This window comes from Pleurodeles waltl, chromosome 12, assembly GCF_031143425.1.
Source record: "Pleurodeles waltl isolate 20211129_DDA chromosome 12, aPleWal1.hap1.20221129, whole genome shotgun sequence".
Taxonomy (NCBI): domain Eukaryota; kingdom Metazoa; phylum Chordata; class Amphibia; order Caudata; family Salamandridae; genus Pleurodeles; species Pleurodeles waltl.
The window spans coordinates 42,241,165-42,268,128 of NC_090451.1; positions in this window are offsets into that span (position 1 = coordinate 42,241,165).

The window sequence follows — 26,964 nt, forward strand, 5'->3', positions numbered from 1 at the left end:
TACCGTTCCTCCTGCTGTGCCTGGATCTCCTGGAACCTGGCCAGTACCGTCGCCATCGTCTCCTGGGAGCGGTGGTATGCTCCCATGATGGTGGTGAGGGCCTCTTGGAGAGTCGGTTCCCTGGGCCTGTCCTCCCCCCCCTGTCGCACTGCAGCCCTCCCAGTTGCCCTGTTTCCCCGGGCCTCTGTCCCCTGGACGGTGTGCCCACTACCACTGCCCCCAGGTCCCTGTTGTTGTTGGGGTGTTGGGTCAGCCTGGGTGCCCTGTAGTGGCGGACACACCGCTGATTGACCTGTCCTGGAGACAGAGGCATGGGCCCGCTGGGTGGGAGCTGTGCTGATATTCCCAGAGGGGGTTAGGTCTGCTGTGGCCTGTGTCTGTGTGTGGGGAACCGACTGTCCAGAGGTCCCCGATGGTCCGGGCTGGTCATCAGGTTCTAGGTCGACAGAGCTGCTGTCCTCACTGGGGGCCTGTTCTGGGGGTGGGATGGACATATCTGGACCCTCCTGGCCGGTGTGTTGGCGTTCGGGCCCTGCAGGGGTAAAAGAGTATGGTTATTGCTTCTGTGTGTTCCATGGCGTTTGATTTGTGGGTGCCCTTGTCCCCCAGTGCTGGCATTCCCTTGTGGGAGGAGTTGTGAGGGTGGTTTGTGGGGGGGGATGGGTATGTGCAGTGGTCATGCATAGGTGATGGGTGTCCATGGTTTGTGTTGGCATTCAGGGTTTGGTTTTGGGTTGGGTGGGTTGTGCTGGTGAGACATTGGCAGGGAGGATGTGTGCTGGGGGGTTGTGGGTGAGGGTGGGGGTGTGGGTTGGCATGCTGGTGGTTGGGGGGGGGAGTAGTTGACATTCGACTTACCAGAGTCCATTCCTCCGCCTACTCCAGCGAGGCCCGCAGGATGCAGGATGTTCAAGACCTCTTGCTCCCATGCTGTGAATTCGGGTGGAGTGGGTGGGGGTCCGCCGCCAGTCTTCTGCACAGCGATGTTGTGTCTTGAGACCATCGACCGTACCTTCCCCCGTAGGTCGTTACAGCGCTTTCGGATGTCTTCCCGGTTTCTGGGATGCTGTCCTACAGCGTTGACCCTGTCGACGATCCTTTGCCATAGCTCCGCCTTCCTGGCTATTGTGGTGTGTTGCACCTGTGTGCCGAAGAGCTGGGGCTCTACCCTTATTATTTCCTCCACCATGACCCTGAGTTCTTGGTCCGAAAACCTGGGGTGTCTTTGGGGTGCCATGGGGTGGTGTGGATGAGGTGTGGGGTGGTGTTTGTGGTGATGTGAGTGGTGGTGTGTGGTGATGTGTGCGTAGATGTGGTGTGGTTGATGATGTTGTGTTCCTGTGTGTGTTGGGGTTTTTGATAGCTGTGCTCTCTCTCTCTCTCTCGCCTTCTCTCCGATTTTCTAGTAGTGGGGGTTTGTGGGTGATGTGGGTGTGTGTTTTATAGTTGCTTGGATGTGTGGGAGTGTTGTTTGTATGTGTATCAGGTGTGTGTATTTCAAATTGTCCAATGTGGCTGTGTTTTGGAGCTGGGTGTGTATTTTGACCGCAGCGGTGTGTACCGCCAATGGAATACCGCGGTTGTAAGACCGCCGCGTGGATTCGTGGGTCGTAATGGCATGGGCGTGTTTGTGTTGGCGTGGCGGTGGAGGTTTGGTCATCTCCAGTTTATCGCTGCCCGCTGATGAGGCGGCCTTCCGTGGATGTCGGGTTTTCGGCGGTTTGGCAGTTAGAGGTCATAATGACCGTGGCGGTTTACCGCGGCCGCGGCGGTATGATGGCGGTCTTCTGACCGGCGGTAAGGGCCTTTTACCGCCGAGGTCAGAATGACCCCCTTGGTCTTGGAATCAAACTCTCTGAGACCAGTTTCTCAATCTATTTTTCCACCATTTAGCCTAAATGAGGTTATAGATGCAATTAACGCTAGCAAAAGCGGGAAAGCGCCGGGCCCAGATGGAGTCCCAATTGATATTTACAAATCGAATGTTTCACTTTGGGGCCCATTATTAACTCAAGTTTTACGTGCCTGCTGTGCCACAGTCTTTATACCGACCTGGGCCGAGTCCATCATTGTTCCTATCTTATATATATACTTTATTCGACCATGGGTCATAAAAGTTACACATTAAATTATACAAAGAAGGTGCATTTGTTTCATTATACTTTCACACTGGCATAAAATAGAGTTTAGAATAAAAATAGCTTCTATAGGCCATGGCCTACTATAGTCCACCATTGTTCCCGATACATAACTTAACATTTAGATGCCAAGGTTTCTAAACATCTGCTTCATAGTGTTAAAAATAATACAAATATTTAAGGTTCTTAAAACAATATGAGGTGGTTTCAGATTCAAGTTTCCCAGGTGGTACCATCACCAAGATAAGTGCAAGCTATCAGGCCCATGATTTAAGATTTAGAGTGCTGAGTTGATGTTACATAATAGTACAGTTTCTTGGTAGTTTAGGTGGCATACTTTAGTAAGGGCGCCTGCAACCGGCACAATCGTATAGGCAAATTTAGGCACTGTCAAGTCATTAAAAACACAAGCACAATGTAATAAAAAGCTTATATAATAACTTAAAATGGTTATCAGATTCATGTTAAAATGGCACTAATGACAGACAAGTGCATAAAAATAGCTCTTTGCGGCTAACACTAGTGATACAGTAGCAGAACCACAAGATGATTACCCACGTATTATCTAAGAAAAATCTGTTCCAAAGCCCTGTCTAAACCACATGGTCAATAATTCATCATCATCATCATCATCAACTTTGTTCGATCCATGACCATAAAAGCACATAAAACAAGATAATAAATAATTCTTAAGGAATAAATAAGTACACATCTTTAACTTGGTGTAAAAACATTAGGACAATAACTTGAATTGCACATGTGGCTCTAAAACTTATCTATAAAGGGATGGGACTTTAAATTACTTTTTGGAGATGGCATCGTATGCGCCAAGCTGTTGCTAGATACTTGCTTACTGAGAGAATTACATCGGTTGAATTATGGCTTTTTAGAACCCGTAGAGCCAAAGAGCAGTTCTTGAATCCCATGTCCCTGCAAATATTGCGAATCCATTTTAAACGTGGAATCGCATAGGCTGGGCAGAAGAACATGAAATGCTCAATGGTTTCGAAAGTACTGCCACAGGCAGGGCATATATCGGGAAGAATAGTCGGCCCCCACCTATGAATCAGTGACAACAAGGGCAAAGAGCCAAAGCGAAACCTTGCATATAAGCTCTTGCCCTGCGAATCCGGTATCACATCCAAATAGGATTCAAACTTTGGGGACCATTTAATATCAATGAAGGAATTAGTTAAGCGACCATGGGATTTGTGAGTTATGTAGTTATCCTTAACATAAGACCAATAGGTTAACTTTAGAACGTTTTTGTGCCGTCTCTCTAATTTATGGGGATTTTCCCAGTAATCGCCCAGACCCAATAGCCGGAGCCAATGGGCCACATGGCGAATCCAGGGAAGAGTATTAGCGTTTTGGCATTTCAATAGATCGAGTAGTGCGGTCTTGTATATATCTAGTTCGGGGGTTATCCACAACCTAATCCAATAGAGGAGAGGTCTTAGAGTAGCTAGATCTGCTACTCGGCTTAACCCCAGATCTAGAAATAATGGGAGCAAGGGTGTGGTACGTGGACATGCAATTAAGGCCCTTGCAAAATTGTTTTCCCCCACACTGATCTTGTTACAGTTAGCGTAACCCCATACCTCCGCTCCGTACAGGGCTGCACTTTGAGCCTTAGCTGTATAAATTTTTATTGCTGGGGAAACTACTTTTGTAGAGGTGCTTTGATAGAAACGCAATATAGATGAGGCTCTGTGTTGTAGGAGCCCTGCACTTTTTGTAATCTGCTCTTCCCATAATAGTTTGTTAGTTAACCTAACTCCCAGGTAATCTATAGAGCTTACTTCCTTCAACGGTACTCCCTCAATATGGATGGAACATTTTTTCCTAGGTCCCTTAGATAACACCATCAGTTTAGTTTTGTTAATATTAACCTCCAACCCATGATCACTACAAAATTGGCTAAACCGGTCAACAAGGGTTTGCAACCCCATTGGTGTCTTAGAGATGAGAAGTGAGTCATCGGCGAAAAGCAAGATGGGAATTTTTTGTGTATTCAGGGAAGGGGCATCATTCTGGCCTATGGACACAGCCTTTACTACTTCATTAATAAATACGGTAAACAGTAGGGGGGCTAGCACACAACCTTGGTGAACTCCTCGTCTAATTGGGATCCGCTCTGTCAGTTCGCCTTGTTCACCCCACCATTGTTCCTATCTTCAAAAAGGGAGATTGTCAAAATCCTGCATGCTACCGCCCAATCTCTCTGCTTGATACTCTTGCAAAGATTGCTGGACGAATTGTTTTAAACAGGCTACGAGATTGGTCGGAAGAAAACAATATCCTTTCAGATTTGCAATATGGCTTTAGAGCTGGGATAGGGACCATGGAGCAGGCTCTGAACTTAGATATTATACTTGGCAAATACATGAGGGCCAAGGCCAGAGCCTTATATTTAGTGTTTGTCGACCTGACCTCAGCATTTGACTGTGTTGTCCATAGTAAATTATGGCCTATTTTACTGGACATGGGGGTAGACTTAACTATTGTTCATTTTATTAGGGAACTATACGCTGGAGCTAAAGCCAAGGTGCGTTATGGGCTTCAGGGTGAATGCACCTCAGCCTTTCCTATTGAACGGGGGTACGGCAAGGCTGCGTACTAGCACCACTACTGTTTGCCCTATATATTAATAAATTAGAGGGGGTATTATCTGATGCTTGCAGTGACCTCCCACAAGTTGGTTCTCGAAAGATCCCAGCACTCCTATACGCGGATTATGCCGTTTTGATGGCCCGCACCCCAGTAGCATTGCAGAGGCTACTCACAACCTTTGATAAGTATATGGAAGCCTTAGGACTCAGAATCAACCATTCTAAAACCTTCTCGATGACATGTGGTAGAAATTCTATAAAGAAACCTCAGATTATGTTAAAAGGTACGAAACTAGAAGATACAGGAACCTTTTCATATTTAGGCATTTCGTTTGATAGTGAAGGGACATGGTCACAAGCTATAAAATCAAGGAAGCTTTCATTCATTAAAACTATCATGGCTGTAAAAAGAATTTCGAAAAAGGTCGGTAGAGCGACTCGTAAGGATATGATGATATTGTACAATGCAAAATGTGTTTCTCTTGCACTGTACGGGGCAGGACTCTGGGGATATAGGAATTGCAACAACCTACAGCTAGTTGAAAATGATTTTTTAAAGTTTATTTTAAGCGCTCCAAAATCTACCCCTACATTGGCATGCCATATGGAATTGGGGGTATCATACCTTATAGATTTAATTCGTATCCAACCAATCCTACTATGGCACAAAGTGTGGACTTCTGATTCTGCTAGGCTGAACAGGGCCATCATAGAAGATGCACTGGCATTATCTTATCCGCTGAAAATTCCATGGCTAAATTATATAAAGATTTTTTTAACAGAGCTGGGCCATTCTGAGTTATATTCCACCCCGGTAAAACTGGAAACAATTTCCAGGAAAGAACTGAAAAATATTTGTCTTACTCACCTGGCCGATTTAAGATGGGCCACTGAGGCAAAGAAACCCAGCGTAATGAGGAATTTCATGTTGCAACAAACAGACTGCATGGAACCATATCTGAGAAATGTACTGAATCCAAGGCATTGTTTTGTCCTCACGCGCCTAAGATTAGAGATCTTCCATCGTCTTGTTAGCTTTCCGTGTATTAATGATTGGACCCCTGTCTTGGTAAAATGTCCCTGTGACTTAGTGTCTGAGCAAAGTACAATACACATTCTCCTTTTTTGTAAATTCTATGCAGACTTAAGGAAAGCGTTTGTGATTCAATTTTTAAAATCAATGCATTTTAAACAATGTCGCCCTGCCTTCAATTACCTCCTGTCCTTACCATCAATTATGATTTGCAATGGAATAGCTTTATTTTTATATGCAGTGATGAAGGCTAGACCACATTATCAACTTACCTAGATAGGGTTTTCTTATTTTTATACATTTTAAATGTATCATATTAATGACAATAGTTTGTTTTTTAAAACATATTCTTATACTGATTTTTTCTGTCATGTTTCTGAACTGTGGCTTTTCATGTGAAGTTATTTAACTCCTTGTAACGCAATCTCGCTACACAGCCCTTTTAGGTACGGTCTGATTTACTTGTGTTTTCACATTATTTTAAATATTGCGTGATGTTTTTAATATGAATTATCTGCTTTTATGATTGTCCTATTCAATCGAATAAAGTATTTTTGATGATGATGATGAAGTACACTATGCAGAGGGTCCGAACAACCACATGTTAGATTTCAGGAGTAAAAATCAGTCCACCTAATGCTCTAATTTGTAAGGTAGCTGGTCGAGCAGTTAGGCTAATCCAGGAGATGTGCTAAATATTAGCTGTACTCATAATATCCAATCATGCACCACACACACTCAATGAATAACTAGAGACCAGAATTTATAAAAAAAACTTCAGACTTTTACATAATTTTTAAGAACAAAATCTTTAGAATAGGTTAAGTACTTTTCTTGTTATTACTTTTTAAAGTTTTAGCAAAGTTAGTCTTTCTGTACGCACCATTGGAATCAATAGGCAGTCACATTTAAAAAATGCATTAAAAATCGTACGGTTGAGTTACCAGTCTCTTCTTTTGCAGGATGGTCACAGAGGTCGGTGGGCACCTTGTGCCAGCTTGAGAACTTTGGGCAGCTCCCAGTTTCGGCGGGAGCAGTGTTGGCAAAGTTCTTGGCACAGGGCCACCTGGATGGGGCACTTGGAAAAGGAGCTGATTTGCAAATTCAAAGTTGTGTCTAGGGTCCCCTTTGGCTGTTGAAGTCACAAGGGGTTGGGGACCCAGGGTACACAGCAGAAGCCACGATGCAAGGCCCAGGGCAGCCAGGTGCAGGGCGTTTTGGAGGTCTTGGATGCTGTGCGCAACAAAGTCCACTGGAGCTGGAGGTAAGTCTATTTGGGGGTCGCTTGCAGGACAACAGGGCACTCTGGTCAGAGGTCCAGGGTGTTCCTGAAGTCCTTCGACTGGGGCTTCCTCCTGATTCTTTGTTAGCTCTAGGGGAGCTGGTTTTCTTCTGGTCCGACGTCAGCTGACCAGGACCCAGGTTACTGCTTTATCTCGGCCACCAGGGGTCGCAGTGCCACCAAATTCGGTACAGTTGGGGGGCATTTCCGGACTGTCGTCTGTGTCATTGAGTCCGGCTGTGACTTCCGGTCCCAGAGATATCGGCAATTCAGTGAAGTGTCCTTCACTGGTTTCTTGGTCTTTTGCAGTTTACTTGCTTTTCTTGAGTGGTGCTTTCACTCAGGAGGGAGATCTGGGGTGATACTTGAAGCCTGGAGGTCCCCTGGGTTTCTTGGGGTCAGTCCAATGTTCAGCTCCTCTGCTGTCGCGATTGTCAGCAAACAGGGGTCTTGGTGCCTCTTCTGGTGCAGCAGGTCCTCAGTTCTCGTCCTGGCGGTTTCTCTGGTGCTGGTTTTCTTGTCTTCTTGGAATCTTCTTTGAGTCTTTTTCAAATCTTTTTCAAATCAAAAATCTTGGTCTAGGAGAGCCCACTAAATACTGAATTTAGTGGGCGTTTTAGGGGGAACCTGGTAGTGTCCAATGAGGCACTTACCCTTGGGTAGCTATACCCACTATAGTGACTACTTCCTGTGGGAAGGGTCACTTCCCTAAACCTCATTGGCTGTTTCTCTCCATTCCAACATGGAGAAAACTGAATTAGAGGGTCCACTTCGCATGTAAGCCCTTAAGGGTGGTGCATGCTCAGTGATGCCACTCCTCCTGCCCTTTGTCTGGTTTACCACTATTGCTCCCGCCAAAAGTAGGGGTTTGCAAAGGGAGAAGCCCTCTGCTGCTAGCCCTTTGAAGCTCACAGGCAGGGTGTTGCACATTCCTGAGGGAGAGGGAGTTAGCTCCTCCACCCAGGAAGGACATTGTCATACAAACCAGAGAGCCAGGGCTCTCCCCCAGGTTTGTATATTGGCTGTCTGGAGTGGCAGCTGGATGGAACCAGCCAGCAACTCTGCCAGTAAGGATTAGCTTTTGCAGGGGGAACCTCTAGGGTGGCCCCTGGGTACATTTAAGGTTAAATCCAATACTGGCATCAGTTTGGATTTAATATTCTGAGTTGTTTGATACCAAACAACCCAGGGTACAGAGTGGCCATTATGTAGCTGGGGAACTCGTCCAGTGTCCATTACATACATTAAAATGGCTATGTCCTATGTCCTAGGTTTAGCAAGGACACAGTGGGGGCATATTGCTCATGCAGCTATGCCCTCACATATGGTGCACTCTGCCTTAGGGCTGAAAGGCCTGCTAGAGGGGTGGCTTACCCATAGCATATGCAGTGTATGGTGAACAGGGCACACAGAGAGTGTGCCTTGTCAAGCTCATATTTTTAGGGTTGCCCCAGTACACTCAGCCTGCAATGGATATGCTGGGTGCATCTGGGTGCAGGGCCCCTGGGGGTGGCACAATCAGTGCTGCTGCCCCCAGGGGCCTACTTTTAATATCTCTTGCCCTGGGTACTGGGGTACACATTTACTAGGGACTTACAGGGGTATCTAAGAGTATAACCAGTTGTGGCAAGCATCACAACAGTTTTAGGGAAAGAGCTCTGGCCCAGGGAATCTGTTTAGCAGGGGCCCTGGGCACTACCAACTTCTAGAACACATCAACTTCAGGCAAAAAGTGGGGGCTAACCATGCAAAAAGAGGCCCCCTCTCACACTCGGCAGGTGGGAGAGTCACAAGGAGAGGAGGCAGCCCCCACAGGCGACCCACTTGCAGCAGGCACACGAGTTGCAATGAGGCCCACTCAGCACACCTGAAGAGGAGTCCCACGACGGTGGAGCAGCAGGCAGGAGACTGTACTTTGCAGGAAGGAGTACTTGGGGCTGGGGCTAAACAAGCCTTTGTAGCTGCAAGAGTCGTGGTACACAGGGGTACTGTCCTGCAATGAACGGCAAGGGCTTACCATCTCGCAAGCTGGACAGCTGGTAGAGAGGTCCAAGGGGACCACTCCAGACTACCACCTGTGATGCAGGATCTACGCAGCTCCAGAGGACAGAAGATCCACGCAGCTGGTCGTCGTTGCAGTTAGTGCCTGTGTATGCAGGGGAGTGACTCATTCACTCCAAGGGAGATTCCTTCTTACTTCTTGTGCAGGCTGAAGACTCTTCACCCTCAGGGCATGCACAGCCGGGGAAATGTTGCAGTTGCTGATAGGAGACAGAGAAACAATGTTGCAGAGCAGAGTCGTCACTGAGGTTGCAGATTGTCAGTTCCTGGAGGGTTCAGTTGCAGTCCCAGTGGCCAGAAGATGAAGTAAAGGATGCAGAAGAGTCCTGCTGAAATCTTGCATGTCGGATCTGAGGACCCACCCACGAGGGACACCATAAATAGCCCAGGAATGGGGATTGGTCACCTAGAGGGGTGACAACCTATCGGGAGGGGCCTGTGATGTCACCTGCCTGACCTGGCTGCTCAGATGCTCCCAGGGGCCTCTGCCCACCTCAGATTCAAGATGGCAGAATCAAGTGGCCACCTGGAGGAACTCTGGGCACCACCCCTAGGGTGGTGAGGGTTCAGGGGAGTGGTTACTCCCCTCTGCTTTGTGCAGTTTTGCGCTAGAGCAGGGACTGGGGTCCCTGGACTGGTGCAAACTGGTTTATGCAAGGAGGGCATCAAATGTGCGGCTTCAAAGCATACCGGTGGCTTAGGGAAGCTACCCCTCCCAAGTCATGTAACACCTATTTCCAAGGGAGAGGGTATTATCTCCCTCTCCCACAGGAAATCCTTTGTTCTGCCTTCCTCTGCATGAGCTGGTCAAGCAGCAGGAGTGCAGTAACCTGTCTGAGGGGTGGCAGCAGCATGGTCTGCTCAGAAAGCCCAAGAAGACTGGGAGGAGCAATGCTGGGATCCTCTAAGGAGCCCCCAGAGTTCATGTGATCATACAACCATTACTGGCAACAGTCCTAAGCAACCATATTTAGAGGGAGAGAGCACAATCACTGGGGTCCTGGTTAGCAGGGTCCCATTGAAAACAGTCAAAGCATACTGACAGTAGGAAAAAAGTGAGGGTAACCAAGCCAGAAAGTGGGTACTTTCCTACAAGGAGAACAAGCTGGGTTGTGGGTGATTACTCTATTGTGATGTGGTGTTCTTTAAAGAGGCAAGTTTTCTACTCTTTCCTAAATTCGAACAGCGTTTAAGAAAAAAATAAAGTAAAAAGTGGTTACTGTATTTACCATATTTCAGAAACACTAAATGAGACTCTGTGAATTTCCACTTTTTCTCCCAAATATTTTAGGATTGAATGTGTGAATTGTAACTTGCCCCCCCCCCCTTATTGGAAAATGTGGACATCAATTGCATATAATAATGTATGAATCCTATGCTAGGGCTGTTATGCTGAATACTTATTTACTCAAGATTCAGCAGCCAAAATGTACAGTAAAACACAGTACCCATAAGGATTGTGTTTAAACTATACAATACTTGGGCAGCATTAGGTAATAAACATGTTGATCCAATATAACAATCCCACTTTTGTCATTCGTCCTTTCTCTGCTGATCATGGCATTCTTTTTTTTTGTTTTGTATCTGCCGTATCATTCAAGCTTAGCTTATATTGATTGATGGGTTTGGTATAATGTTTTAATGAGGGTATTCCTTTCCCAATACTGATAATTTCCATGTCAATGTGGCTGCTAATGGCTGTGGCACTTTCCCTCGTCAGCGCATGATTCCCTCATAATGGGGTGGTCTTCTCTTTCTCCACTCTCTGTGCTGGTTTAGACATGCTCTTGGGCAATAGCCCATGCTTTCTTTTTGCTCTATGTGAGGCTTCTTGTGCGCTGTGCTTGGAAGCATACTCAGGCAGTTGTCATTCCACATCTCACTGGATGGCAGGAGGAGTTCCCAACAGGCTGTGTTCTTGAAAGCTCTTGTCATGGTGGCTTTGGCGTTTGCTCCCCTGCTGCATGATTATAGGGGGTGCTGGTTGCTGACAGGTGCATCAATCGTATCAGCGGGAGGAGAGGCGGATGCATGGGCTGGTACTTACGGGCTGCAGAAGTTAGTGTTGCGACAGTGGGAGCACTCTTCATATGGGTTGGCCTCTGTCAGAGCTCTGTTGGGTGAATATCGACCCCTGCCACTCTCTGGGGACTCCTGCATTTTCAACACTTACCGGTTAAAGGTAAGGCTCTTTTGTTCTATCTTGTTTCTTGCACCTTCCACTTTTCCTGTAAGGAACTGCATGCAAACAAGGAGAGTTGAGATTACTGCTGTGCTTGCAGTCTTTCTATCTTTGTGTGCCTGCTACCCCCCCCCCCCCCAAAGGGGACTTGTTTGATCAGCAGTTAAAGCAGTGGGGGAGGATACCATCATTTATGTTTTTGGACTTTCAAGACTTCACCCCTCTACACTTGCTGCTAATACTTATCGCAATCCTCATAAGAAAAGCCGATTCGTTAAAGTGGCTTATAACACTTTGAAAACTGAAAAAACTTGGAGTGTAACCAGGGGGAAATGGGGGGGGGGGGTCAATGAGAAAAATAGGGAAACTTTGAATATTATGAGAGAGTCTGCCACTTTGTAACAAAAACAGGCATTGCAGTCATGGGGACCCAACCGACACAGAGACAAGTTTGTCTGTACCTGATAGCAGGAATCAAGAGAGGTAGAACAGCAACAGGCAAGGAAAGTGAGCTTAATAAAACCTGCAGAAGAGATTCACTCTTTACCCGCCCTCCCCCAATGCCTGTTCGAATGCTGCTTGGGAGCTACCCTGAGTAAAAGTCAGTACCCGATGTTTCAAAAAATTAGAAAAGTGGGGAGAAAAGGTCATAATCTGCCCAGGAGGTCCACATAGAGAGGGAGGTATCTGATAGGTCTCTGAGTAAAGAGTCACTGGACACCCCTGAGAGAAAAAAAAATTATCTCGGCCCCAGCTGGAGAACGGCAAACATCTACTGCGGGGGAGGAAAAGAGGAGTAACGTTTGGGTCTCTGATCTACCCTCATCTGTTTTTCTGGAGCCACCTGGGGTGCGGCTCATATCAGGGTCAGACGTCCTTATGCAGTTAAATCCACCCTTTTCATTTCTCAACAAGATGGTAGATCCAAGACAACTGAGAGAATCAGGGAAGAAAATATTTTCTATGTCCCAGCTCTTATTGAAAGAAGCTCAAGAGATTAAAGCAGCTGAAGCTGTTTTCATTAATAAATTGGAAGCAATATTTGAAATATTAGAGGAAAGAATCTCAGATCTGAATGATTGTCAAATATAGGTGGAGAAAAGGGTCTCAGATCTGGAAGTCAAGATCACTAGCCAGATTACGCTGATTTAAACTACACAGAATGAAGTGAGAAAAGCATATGTAAAGTTAGAAGATCTGGAGAACTGTTCATGCAGGTCGAAACTGTGGCTGGTAGGAATTTCTGAGAGTTGGAAAGGTGACTTGGAGATGATAGAGGCGGTCTCTAGCCTGATCGCAACCCATGCGCTTAAGGAACCTTCACTGGATTTATTAATTGCTAAAATGCATAGAGTACCATTTGGAATGGCACCAAATGATGGGAAAAATCATTGGACTATATTGGTCTACTTATAGGATTATAGGATAAGCGAAAGCATCCTGCGAAAGGCTATACCACTTAAATTCAGATAGAGAGAGCCTTCCCTTTTTATTTCTTATGAAACTTCTTGCCGTTGGTGGAAATGCAAGAAAATGAAACATTAATTCAAAGATAAAGGGGGGAGGCAGCTTATTTGACTAGGAAAATAAAAAATCCTATGGGCTGGCAGATTTCAGATTTTTTTGGAGACACAGAATGCTAGGGAATTTCTATCACACTTTGGCAGGGTTTGAAGATGGTTGGTGTTTGGGATTGGGAATGCTTTCATGGGAAGAGGACTGGCAGACAAATCTGCCATAGGTCCCAAGTAAAAGCACTCATAACATGCGGGGTGGACCTTGTCAGGTGCTTCTCAGGGGACACGGCGGTTATGTGGGATTGGTCAGTGGGAATATTGGAGGACATGATTGTGAGAAGGAGGAGGGGGTGAGTGACACTCAGTTTGAGGATGGTGGGTATTGGGAGAGGATATGGATAGGCAGGGAAGAGTGTATACTATCAGAGCTGGAAAAGAAAGCTTTTCAAGCTTCAAAAAGCAACCTGTGCAGAAGCCAGGCAAAACATCCAAAGGAGAAGCAGCAAACTGGTTATTGTTGGGTAAGCTGTATATTAAGTAAGGGGGGGTTGTCGGTAATTAGCCGTAATGGAAACTGGCTACATAATAGAATAAAAAGGGACTCTATATTTACCTGGTGTAGACAGTTCAGGACAAGTATAACTCTGTTACAGGAAACTCACTGAATAAAATGGAAAGAGGCTTGTAAGGTAAAACACTTGTAAAAATTGAAGTTTCCCCCCCCCCCAGTCTATTCAGCTCAAAAATGGGGGTGGGGAGGTGGGATGGGGGGTTGCAGTCTTGATAAAAATCAGGATGTTAGGGAAATATTCCCCACTGATTGTAGATGGTGAAGGGTATTGGTCAATACTCCCAGTAGAGATAAACAATCAGAAATTAATATTGCCTTCTACTACAGCCCTATGAGCGATGACCCGATTCATTCACAAAAGCTCTGACGGGAACTAATTATTCTAGAGAAAGATGTTGTATTATGAGAGGGTTTAAACTTTGTTCTGGGTAGTGGTCTAGATACATCTAACCCTCGGAGGCAGCAAGAGAAGAGAAAAACACAGAAAATCTTTGAGGATATTTGCTTTCCTCTAAGAGAGAGAGATATGTGGAGGATAAAGAATGAAAGAGGGACATCATTTACTTATTATTCAAAACATTACAACTCCACTTTTAGGATTGATCTGTTTTGAGAATTCCCCCTCTCTTCTCATTCATGAAATCTCGCTTCATGATAGTGGGCTGACAGATCACCGGGCACTCCTTTTTAGATGCGATGTTCACTTACCAACTAACACCCAGAGATGGGTGTTGAACAGAACATATATACTGTAACAGGATATAATTGATTTATTCATTCTGGAAACAATTAGTTTGTTTTTTACTGTGAACAAGTCCTCTGCGGCTATCTCAATCATATGGGAGGCATTTAAATGCACTATTCAGGGTGTCCTGATTTCTATTCAAGCATTCAAGCATCTTGGGGGGAGGAAAACTTATCTTACATGAGGAAGTATAGAGAGCTCATCAAGTATTAGGTTTGTATAATACGGAAGCTTCAGTAAAGAAGTGGTGTATCGCTAAGGATAAGATAAAGAATTTCCCCCTTCAAAGGGGGATCATTAAAAAAATACTTTTCAACAACAGGTGTATAAAGAAGGAGAAGTTATAGGCCGTTTTTTAGCTTGGCGTGCTAATCAAAACTTTATTGTCAAAATATGGGACACCCCAAACCAGCCAATACACAAAAAGGTTAGAGGAAAATAAACAAGTTTTTCAAGAGCATTACCTGAATCCGTGCAGTGATGAATTAACTGGATACCATGTGCTGGAAAAGCAAATTCCAGATTTTAAGGATGTACAGTTCCCTGCCCTGTCATAGGAAGCAGCTGTAGGAGGCTGGCTCAGTTTATGGTCTACACCAATGGTGTGGCACCCTATACTGAGTCCAGGCAATCCTTAGTGATAGTGAATAGGTGTCTAGAAAGCAGAAGCTCTTTAGGGGTAGCTGAGGCAAGCAGCTAAAGCTTATCCAGAAGAAACGTAAAGCACTTGCAATACCACAGTAGTCAGTCAGTATATCATTCACAAGAAAGAACCACACAAGTGCTGCAAAAATAAAGGGTACTTTATTACAGCACTACTACTAAACTAGCATTAGTATATCTCCCCTTGGAAATATCTACACACGGTATTTTACATAAAATATCCTTCAGGAATAGCATAAAAAAACACTATGCCCTATTGAGGGGTAGGGGCCAAACCAGATACTAAAAAAGTGGAATGGGAAATAGTGACCTCAGCCAAGGTAAGTTTGGTAGTTAGCTAGGGGATGGAGGCAGTTAGGAACACCAGAGATAAGTACAGTAAGTGACCCCAGCAACCAGGAGTAAGGTGGTTACCCACCCAGTTGCCCCATAGACTAACACAGAGAGTAGTGGTTGTAGTTTGTGGAATTCAGGACCCTTCCAAATGGACCCCAAGGAAACCAGCAGGCAAGAGCATAGATGGAGAGTGTACCTACCCCAGGATACCCAGAAGACAGGAGTACCTACCCCAGGGACTCAGATGCAGTGGGGCGAAGGGACCCTCTCTGAAGTCAGAGGAAGCCTCAGAATAGCTAGCTGCTGTCACAAACCGTGGACCCAGCTGGTGGAACCCTAGGACGGATTCTGTATATGGAGGACCTCCAAAGGAAGGTGACAGAGTCCAGCACCCTTGGAAGTGTCCAGGTGGTGCAGGTGGCAATGTCCACCCTCCAGGAGGTGAAGTTCTTGCAAGTCGGTGGAGAAAGAAGTCCAGCTGTGGGGTCCAGGAGCTGCAGAAGTTCCCAGGAGCCACCTACAAGCTGTCCCTCAATGGTTGCCAGATTGCAGGAGGGTCAGTGACCAGCCAGATCACTAACAAGCACTGGAAAATGCAAGCAGGATCTGAAGAGGTATTTGCAGAGTTTTGGGAGCCAGGAAGGTCCAGGAGACTCAGGGCTGGCCCTCAACACACAGGAAAGTCAGCAGAAGTTGTTGAAGCCCCCACGAGTGACCCACAGGCAATGAACACAGTTAGTCACAAGGAGACCTGACCGGCACAACAAAACAGAAGTCCCACATCGCAGGAGTTGCAGAACAGGGATTGATCTTCAACTTGAGAGTGCTGGAGGCTAGGGCTTCTTGGCACCTGATGATCTCCTGGAGGAAGAGCCAACAAGCCTTGGCAAGTTCAACAGTAGTGGTGCACCGGGGTTCCAGTCCAGTGGCAGGAGCAGGGGCCCCCAGTCTCCCAAGTTGGCCAGAAGACAAGCAGGGCCCACAGGAAGCCACAGATTCCCCACCTGTGAAGTTGAGTCTTCTATGTCTGTAGAACAGCAGACCCCACCAGCTTGTCAACGTTATCTTGAGATGCCTGCGGATGCAGGGGAGTGACTTTTTCACTCCAAGGGAGATTCCTTCGTGCTTCTAGGTGCAGAGTCCAAGATGGCAGAATCAAGCAGCCACCTGGCAGAGATCTTCGCACCTCCCTAGGGGAGGGGCTGGACAGTGGGGTGGTCACTTCTCTGTCCTTTGTGCAGTTTCACGCCAGAACAGAAAACGGGGGTTCCTGAACTGGTGCAAATGGGATTATGCAGGTAGGACATCAAATGTGCCCTTCAAAGCAGTCTGGTGTCACTCAGAGGCCACCCAACCCCAGCACTAGACAGCTAATACACAGAGGGAGGTGGTCATACCTCTCCCTTGCAGGAAATTCTTTGTTTTGCCTCTCTGGCCTGAGCCAGGCTCACCAGCAGGAGGGCAGAACAGTGTCTGAGGTCAGGAGCAGCGTGGCCAGGCAGCTAGACCCACTTAAGGCTTGACAGGCAGAACTGGGGGGATACTCTAAGGAATCCCCAGAGTACAGGGTATCACGCAGCTAGCAGTGGAATCAGTGTAGTTTCATGATTCCAACATGTTTGATATCAAACATGCCTAGGTTCGGAGAAGCCATTATGTAGTTGGACCACTCGTGTTGATCAGTGTCCACCACAAGCATTAAGATGGCTTCCCTGCACTTACGGAGTCCAGGAATTGGCCTGGGGTGTGTAGGGGTACTCTGCTCATGCAGGGGTACCCTCACACTTAGGGACATGTGTGAGAAAGTAGCCTCTTTCTAGCCTTGTTACCCCCACTTTTGGCCTGTTTGTGAGTGTATGTCAGGGTGTTTTCACTGCCTCACTGGGATCCTGCCAGCCAGGGCCCAGTGCTCATAGTGAAAACCCTATGTTTTCAGTATGTTTGTTATGTGTCACTGGGACCCTGCTAGTCAGGACCCCAGTGCTCATAAGTTTGTGGCCTATATGTGTGTGTTCCCTGTGTAGTGCCTAACTGTCTCACTGAGGCTCTGCTAACCAGAACCTCAGTGGTTATGCTCTCTCATTTCTTTCCAAATTGTCACTAACAGGCTAGTGACCATTTTTACCAATTTACATTGGCTTACTGGAACACCCTTATAATTCCCTAGTATATGGTACTGAGGTACCCAGGGTATTGGGGTTCCAGGAGATCCCTATGGGCTGCCACCCATAGGGAGCTCTGACAATTCTTACACAGGCCTGCCACTGCAACCTGAGTGAAATAACGTCCACGTTATTTCACAGCCATTTTACACTGCACTTAAGTAACTTATAAGTCACCTATATGTCTAACCTTTACCTGGTAAAGGTTAGGTGCAACGTTACTTAGTGTGAGGGCACCCTGGAACTAGCCAAGGTGCCCCCACATTGTTCAGAGCCAATTCCCTGAACTTTGTGAGTGCGGGGACACCATTACACATGTGCACTACATATAGGTCACTACCTATATGTAGCTTCACAATGGTAACTCCGAATATGGCCATGTAACATGTCTATGATCATGGAATTGCCCCCTCTATGCCATCCTGGCATAGTTGGCACAATCCCATGATCCCAGTGGTCTGTAGCACAGACCCTGGTACTGCCAAACTGCCCTTCCTGGGATTTCACTGCAGCTGCTGCTGCTGCCAACCCCTCAGACAGGGATCTGCCCTCCTGGGGTCCAGCCAGGCCTGGCTCAGGATGGCAGAACAAAGAACTTCCTCTGAGAGAGGGTGTGACACCCTCTCCCTTTGGAAAATGGTGTGAAGGCAGGGGAGGAGTAGCCTCCCCCAGCCTCTGGAAATGCTTTGTTGGGCACAGATGTGCCCAATTCTGCATAAGCCAGTCTACACCGGTTCAGGGGACCCCTTAGCCCTGCTCTGGCGCAAAACTGGACAAAGGAAAGGGGAGTGACCACTCCCCTGACCTGCACCTCCCCTGGGAGGTGTCCAGAGCTCCTCCAGTGTGCTCCAGACCTCTGCCATCTTGGAAACAGAGGTGCTGCTGGCACACTGGACTGCTCTGAGTGGCCAGTGCAACCAGGTGACGTCAGAGACTCCTTGTGATAGGCTCCTTCAGGTGCTGCTAGCCTATCCTCTCTCCTAGGTAGCCAAACCCTCTTTTCTGGCTATTTAGGGTCTCTGTCTCTGGGGAAACTTTAGATAACGAATGCAAGAGCTGAGCCGAGTTCCTCTGCATCTCTCTCTTCACCTTCTGATAAGGAATCGACTGCTGACCGCGCTGGAAGCCTGCAAAACTGCAACAAAGTAGCTAAGACGACTACTGCAACTCTGTAACGCTGATCCTGCTGCCTTCTCGACTGTTTTCCTGTTTGTGCATGCTGTGGGGGTAGTCTGCCTCCTCTCTGCACCAGAAGCTCCGAAGAAATCTCCCGTGGGTCGACGGAATCTTCCCCCTGCAACCGCAGGCACCAAAAAGCTGCATTACCGGTCCCTTGGGTCTCCTCTCAGCATGACGAGCGAGGTCCCACGAATCCAGCAACTCTGTCCAAGTGGCCCCCACAGTCCAGTGACTCTTCAGTCCAAGTTTGGTGGAGGTAAGTCCTTGCCTCACCTCGCTAGACTGCATTGCTGGGAACCGTGACTTTTGCAGCTACTCCGGCCTCTGTGCACTTCCGGCAGAAATCCTTTGTGCACAGTCCATCCTGGGTCCACGGCACTCTAACCTGCATTGCACGACCTCCTAAGTTGTTCTCCGGCGACGTGGGACTTCTTTGTGCGACTTCGGGTGAGCACCGTTTCACACATCCTTGTAGTGCCTGTTTCTGGCACTTCTCCGGGTGCTACCTGCTGCTAAGAGGGCTCCTGGTCTTGCTCGACGTCCCCTCTCTCTCCTGGTCCAATTTGCGACCTCCTGGTCCCTCCTGGACCACAGCAGCATCCAAAAACGCTAACCACACGATTTGCAGCTAGCAAGGCTAGTTGGCGTTCTTTCGGCTGGAAAATACTTCTGCACAACTCTACAAGGCGAGAGGGATCCGTCCTCCAAAGGGGAAGTCTCTAGTCCTTTTCGTTCCTGCAGAAACCTCAGATTCTTCTGTCCAGTAGAAGCTTCTTTGCACCCGCAGCTGGCATTTCCTGGGCATCTGCCCATCTCCGACTTGCTTGTGACTTTTGGACTTGGTCCCCTTGTTCCACAGGTACCCTAGATTGGAAATCCACAGTTGTTGCATTGTTGGTTTGTGTCTTTCCTGCATTATTCCTCTAACACGACTTCTTTGTCCTTAGGGGAACTTTAGTGCACTTTGCACTCACTTTTCAGGGTCTTGGGGAGGGTTATTTTTCTAACTCTCACTATTTTCTAATAGTCCCAGCGACCCTCTACAAGGTCACATAGGTTTGGGGTCCATTCGTGGTTCGCATTCCACTTTTGGAGTATATGGTTTGTGTTGCCCCTATCCCTATGTTTCCCCATTGCATCCTATTGTAACTATACATTGTTTGCACTGTTTTCTAAGACTATACTGCATATTTTTGCTATTGTGTATATATATCTTGTGTATATTTCCTATCCTCTCACTGAGGGTACACTCTAAGATACTTTGGCATATTGTCATAAAAATAAAGTACCTTTATTTTTAGTATAACTGTGTATTGTGTTTTCTTATGATATTGTGCAAGTGACACTTGTGGTACTGTAGTAGCTTCACACGTCTCCTAGTTCAGCCTAAGCTGCTCTGCTAAGCTACCATTATCTATCAGCCTAAGCTGCTAGACACCCTATACACTAATAAGGGATAACTGGGCCTGGTGCAAGGTGCAAGTACCCCTTGGTACTCACTACAAGCCAGTCCAGCCTCCTACATTGGTTGTGCAGCGGTGGGATAAGTGCTTTGAGACTACTTACCACTCTTGTCATTGTACTTTTCATAAGAGAAAAATATACAAAACAAGGTCAGTGTATATACACATAGCCAAAAAGTTTTGCATTTCCTCTTTTCACTCTTTTCTAAGTGCTGAAAAGTACTTCTAAACTTTCAAAAAGTTCTTAAAAGTTTTTTTTAAAAAATTCTGTCTTTCTAAAAAGTTCTGAAAACTTTTTTCTCTTTTTCTATCACTTTAACTCTCTCTAAAAATGTCTGGCACAGGCCAAAATGTTGATCTGTCCAAACTTGCATATGATCACCTTAGCTGGAAAGGAGCAAGGAGTCTCTGCATAGAGAGAGGTTTGAGTGTAGGGAAGAATCCTTCCTTGGAACTGTTACTTAACATGCTTAGAGAACAAGATAAGGCTATAGGTGCCCCATCTGTTGAAAAAGTACCTAATAGTTCCCAATCTGATTCAGGGACTCCCCCAGGAAAAGATTCAGGAAAGAAACTTCCTAGCCTGCCCATTACTAGACAGTCTAGCATAGTTGGTAATGATGATGAGCCACACCATACAAATAGTGTTGTCTCACATCATAGCAAAAGCATTTATTCTAACCATACTGGTAGTAATGTTTCTGTTAGCCAAGCTGTTAGGGTGGCTTCTGTAAGGGACAGGTCTCCTTCTGTTCATTCCCATCATATCTCTGTATCTAGGAATGTCCCTCCCACCAACCCTGATGACAGAATGTTAGAGAGGGAACTCAATAAGTTGAGGGTGGAACAAACCAGACTGAAGCTTAAAAAGCAACAGCTGGATTTGGATAGACAGTCTTTTGAACTAGAGAAGGAAAGACAGAAGTTGGGTTTAGAAACCCATGGTGGCAGCAGCAGTATTCCCCATAGTCATCCTGCAAAAGAGCATGATTCCAGGAATCTGCACAAGATAGTTCCCCCTTATAAGGAGGGGGATGACATTAACAAGTGGTTTGCTGCACTTGAGAGGGCCTGTGTTGTACAGGATGTCCCTCAAAGGCAGTGGGCTGCTATCCTATGGCTATCATTTAGTGGAAAGGGTAGGGATAGACTCCTTACTGTGAAAGAAAGTGATGCCAATAATTTTACAGTTCTTAAGAATGCACTCCTGGATGGTTATGGCTTAACCACTGAACAATACAGGATAAAGTTCAGAGAGACCAAAAAGGAGTCTTCACAAGACTGGGTTGATTTCATTGACCATTCAGTGAAGGCCTTGGAGGGGTGGTTACATGGCAGTAAAGTTACTGATTATGAAAGCCTGTATAACACAATCCTGAGAGAGCATATACTTAATAATTGTGTGTCTGATTTGTTGCACCAGTACCTGGTAGACTCTGATCTGACCTCTCCCCAAGAATTGGGAAAGAAGGCAGACAAATGGGTCAGAACAAGGGTGAACAGAAAAGTTCATACAGGGGGTGACAAAGATGGCAATAAGAAGAACGATGGTGAAAAATCTCAAGATAAGCATGGGGATAAGGGTAAAACCAAAGATCCCACTTCAAATCTTAAACACTCTTCAGAGGGTGGGGATAAAACAAATTCTTCCTCTTCTTCCCAACCTGCACACATTAAAAAGCCTTGGTGCTTTGTGTGTAAAAACAGAGGCCATAGGCCAGGGGATAAGTCCTGTCCAGGTAAACCCCCTGAGCCTACCACCACTAATACATCAAGCTCTAGTGCCCCTAGCAGTAGTAGTACTAGTGGTGGGACTACTGGCAACAGTCAAGCAAAGGGTGTAGTTGGGTTCACTTATGGGTCCATCATAGAAACTGGGGTAGTCAGTCCCAAGACAGTTTCTGTCACACCTAGTGGCATTGGCCTTGCCTCACTGGCTGCTTGTCCCCTTACAATGGATAAGTACAGGCAGACAGTTTCAATAAATGGTGTTGAGGCCTTGGCCTACAGGGACACAGGTGCCAGTATCACTTTGGTGACTGAAAACCTAGTGCACCCTGATCAACACATCATTGGACAACAGTATAAGATTATTGATGTCCATAACTCCACTAAGTTTCTTCCCTTAGCTATAATTCAGTTTAGTTGGGGTGGAGTTACTGGCCCTAAGCAGGTAGTGGTATCACCTAGCTTACCTGTAGACTGTCTCTTAGGTAATGACCTAGAGGCCTCAGGTTGGGCTGATGTAGAGTTTTATGCCCATGCAGCCATGCTGGGCATCCCAGAGGAATTGTTCCCTCTCATTTCTACTGAAATGAAAAAGCAAAGGAGAGAAGGCCTGAAAACTCAGGATCCCTCTCCAACAACAGGTAAAAAGGGTATCACAGTATCCCCTAACCACCCTACCATTCAGGATACCATTCCTGTGGTGGGAGAAACCTCTCCTGGGGTGGCACCTGTTCCAAGGGAATCATCAGTTGGCAAAACTGTAGTCCCTGAGGTAGAAGTACCTCTCTGTGGGATAACTAACATTGGTGTGAAAAAGAGCACCATTTTAGTTAACATGGAGCATCCCTCCAACCCTCCCAGAGAAACTTTAGTGCAGAAACCCTGCACTGCCTCACAACACTTAGGACAGCATCCCTGCCCTAGTGTGGAGCTCATAGGACAGCATCCCTGCCCTGCTCCAACTCAAGAGAAACAGCATCCCTGTTCTCTCTTACAGCCATATGGACAAAGTTTTTGCCCAGCTATGGCTTTTCTGAGACATCATCCCTGTCTGGCATTTCCATCACTACAAATAGGTTCAGTGGACAATTCCCACTGCTCTAAACTAAAACTTATTGATAGAAACTCTGAAAATACATCTTCACATTGTTGCTTAGCTAAAAAACTTCAAACAGGGTGGTTTACATCCCCACAGGGAAGTAACCATATAGTGGATGATAAAGGGAGTAACCAGTCTATTGCAGAGCTACTCTCTACTTATCACCACTTAGACAATAAAGTCTCAACTGGCCAAGGTTAGCCTTATTGTCCTTCGTTTGGGGGGCGGGGGGGGGGGTTGTGTGAGAAAGTAGCCTCTTTCTAGCCTTGTTACCCCCACTTTTGGCCTGTTTGTGAGTGTATGTCAGGGTGTTTTCACTGCCTCACTGGGATCCTGCCAGCCAGGGCCCAGTGCTCATAGTGAAAACCCTATGTTTTCAGTATGTTTGTTATGTGTCACTGGGACCCTGCTAGTCAGGACCCCATTGCTCATAAGTTTGTGGCCTATATGTGTGTGTTCCCTGTGTAGTGCCTAACTGTCTCACTGAGGCTCTGCTAACCAGAACCTCAGTGGTTATGCTCTCTCATTTCTTTCCAAATTGTCACTAACAGGCTAGTGACCATTTTTACCAATTTACATTGGCTTACTGGAACACCCTTATAATTCCCTAGTATATGGTACTGAGGTACCCAGGGTATTGGGGTTCCAGGAGATCCCTATGGGCTGCAGCATTTCTTTTGCCACCCATAGGGAGCTCTGACAATTCTTACACAGGCCTGCCACTGCAGCCTGAGTGAAATAACGTCCAAGTTATTTCACAGCCATTTTACACTGCACTTAAGTAACTTATAAGTCACCTATGTGTCTAACCTTTACCTGGTAAAGGTTAGGTGCAAAGTTACTTAGTGTGAGGGCACCCTGGCACTAGCCAAGGTGCCCCCACATTGTTCAGAGCCAATTCCCTGAACTTTGTGAGTGCGGGGACACCATTACACGCGTGCACTACATATAGGTCACTACCTATATGTAGCTTCACAATGGTAACTCCGAATATGGCCATGTAACATGTCATGTCTATGATCATGGAATTGCCCGCTCTATGCCATCCTGGCATAGTTGGCACAATCCCATGATCCCAGTGGTCTGTAGCACAGACCCTGGTACTGCCAAACTGCCCTTCCTGGGGTTTCACTGCAGCTGCTGCTGCTGCCAACCCCTCAGACAGGCATCTGCCCTCCTGGGGTCCAGCCAGGCCTGGCCCAGGATGGCAGAACAAAGAACTTCCTCTGAGAGAGGGTGTGACAGCCTCTCCCTTTGGAAAATGGTGTGAAGGCAGGGGAGGAGTAGCCTCCCCCAGCCTCTGGAAATGCTTTGTTGGGCACAGATGTGCCCAATTCTGCATAAGCCAGTCTACACCGGTTCAGGGGACCCCTTAGCCCTGCTCTGGCGCGAAACTGGACAAAGGAAAGGGGAGTGACCACTCCCCTGACCTGCACCTCCCCTGGGAGGTGTCCAGAGCTCCTCCAGTGTGCTCCAGACCTCTGCCATCTTGGAAACAGAGGTGCTGCTGGCACACTGGACTGCTCTGAGTGGCCAGTGCCACCAGGTGACGTCAGAGACTCCTTGTGATAGGCTCCTTCAGGTGTTGCTAGCCTATCCTCTCTCCTAGGTAGCCAAACCCTCTTTTCTGGCTATTTAGGGTCTCTGTCTCTGGGGAAACTTTAGATAACGAATGCAAGAGCTGAGCCGAGTTCCTCTGCATCTCTCTCTTCACCTTCTGATAAGGAATCGACTGCTGACCGCGCTGGAAGCCTGCAAAACTGCAACAAAGTAGCTAAGACGACTACTGCAACTCTGTAACGCTGATCCTGCCGCCTTCTCGACTGTTTTCCTGTTTGTGCATGCTGTGGGGGTAGTCTGCCTCCTCTCTGCACCAGAAGCTCCGAAGAAATCTCCCGTGGGTCGACGGAATCTTCCCCCTGCAACCGCAGGCACCAAAAAGCTGCATTACCGGTCCCTTGGGTGTCCTCTCAGCACGACGAGCGAGGTCCCACGAATCCAGCAACTCTGTCCAAGTGGCCCCCACAGTCCAGTGACTCTTCAGTCCAAGTTTGGTGGAGGTAAGTCCTTGCCTCACCTCGCTAGACTGCATTGCTGGGAACAGCGACTTTTGCAGCTACTCCGGCCTCCGTGCACTTCCGGTGGAAATCCTTTGTGCACAGTCCAGCCTGGGTCCACGGCACTCTAACCTGCATTGCACGACCTCCTAAGTTGTTCTCCGGCGACGTGGGACTTCTTTGTGCGACTTCGGGTGAGCACCGTTTCACGCATCCTCGTAGTGCCTGTTTCTGGCACTTCTCCGGGTGCTACCTGCTGCTAAGAGGGCTCCTGGTCTTGCTCGACGTCCCCTCTCTCTCCTGGTCCAATTTGCGACCTCCTGGTCCCTCCTGGGCCACAGCAGCATCCAAAAACGCTAACCGCACGATTTGCAGCTAGCAAGGCTTATTGGCATTCTTTCGGCGGGAAAACACTTCTGCACGACTCTACAAGGCGAGAGGGATCCGTCCTCCAAAGGGGAAGTCTCTAGCCCTTTTCGTTCCTGCAGAAACCTCAGCTTCTTCTGTCCAGTAGAAGCTTCTTTGCACCCGCAGCTGGCATTTCCTGGGCATCTGCCCATCTCCGACTTGCTTGTGACTTTTGGACTTGGTCCCCTTGTTCCACAGGTACCCTAGATTGGAAATCCACAGTTGTTGCATTGTTGGTTTGTGTCTTTCCTGCATTATTCCTCTAACACGACTTCTTTGTCCTTAGGGGAACTTTAGTGCACTTTGCACTCACTTTTCAGGGTCTTGGGGAGGGTTATTTTTCTAACTCTCACTATTTTCTAATAGTCCCAGCGACCCTCTACAAGGTCACATAGGTTTGGGGTCCATTCGTGGTTCGCATTCCACTTTTGGAGTATATGGTTTGTGTTGCCCCTATCCCTATGTTTCCCCATTGCATCCTATTGTAACTATACATTGTTTGCACTGTTTTCTAAGACTATACTGCATATTTTTGCTATTGTGTATATATATCTTGTGTATATTTCCTATCCTCTCACTGAGGGTACACTCTAAGATACTTTGGCATATTGTCATAAAAATAAAGTACCTTTATTTTTAGTATAACTGTGTATTGTGTTTTCTTATGATATTGTGCAAGTGACACTTGTGGTACTGTAGGAGCTTCACTCGTCTCCTAGTTCAGCCTAAGCTGCTCTGCTAAGCTACCATTATCTATCAGCCTATGCTGCTAGACACCCTATACACTAATAAGGGATAACTGGGCCTGGTGCAAGGTGCAAGTACCCCTAGGTACTCACTACAAGCCAGTCCAGCCTCCTACAACATGTACCCGGCCCTTGGGCTGAAGGGCCTACCAGAGGGTTGACTTAAAATGTCTAAGTGCAGTGACCAGGATATAAGACAAGCCTTATATCTGTGGTGAAAGGGTGCATGCACCCTTTCACGCAGGCTGCAATGGCAGACCTGCAGACACAGTTTGCATTGTCCTCCATAGGTGGCATAATACATGCTGCAACCCATGGGGAACTTCTGGTGTAATAATGCCCTGGTGTATTGCTTTTGCTTAAACTAAGAGGAAACAATGCCAAAGAATGCAGCACTCTTAGTCCGAGTAATTCATTTATTAAGGCACTTTCCAGATATCAGATAAAAGGCACATGAGTATATACAAATAAGCATATAACTCAAATGAAGTAAAGCGTGTGTATATGCAAGAATAATCACAGCAGTTAAGCAATCACAGACAAAATGTGGCACGCCTCAACAGTGAGTATATATATATATATATATATATATATATATATATATATATATATATAAAAGCTACATAATCAAGATTTAAAATGCATCACCATAGGGGGTTGATTCATCATCCTTGCCAGCCAGACTGAGGAACCCGGGATCAGCCAAGACAGGAAATCCCTAAATTGGTATCAAACAGTTCTTGGGAAGCACGTTTGCTCCACAGGTGAGCTCCTGTCTTGGTACCAAGTCTCTCCATCTTTCATACCTTAAACAAGCTCAAGGAGAGATTCCTAGAAAACCCCTGCCCTCTGTCATGAAATTAAACGCTGGCTGTACTTCTTCTGTGTCAAAAACATGCAAGAGAGTTGGCCAGACTCCACATACTTATTTCTGAGGCAGCGCCATACATTCCTCTAGTGAAAACATTCTCAGCCTTGTGCA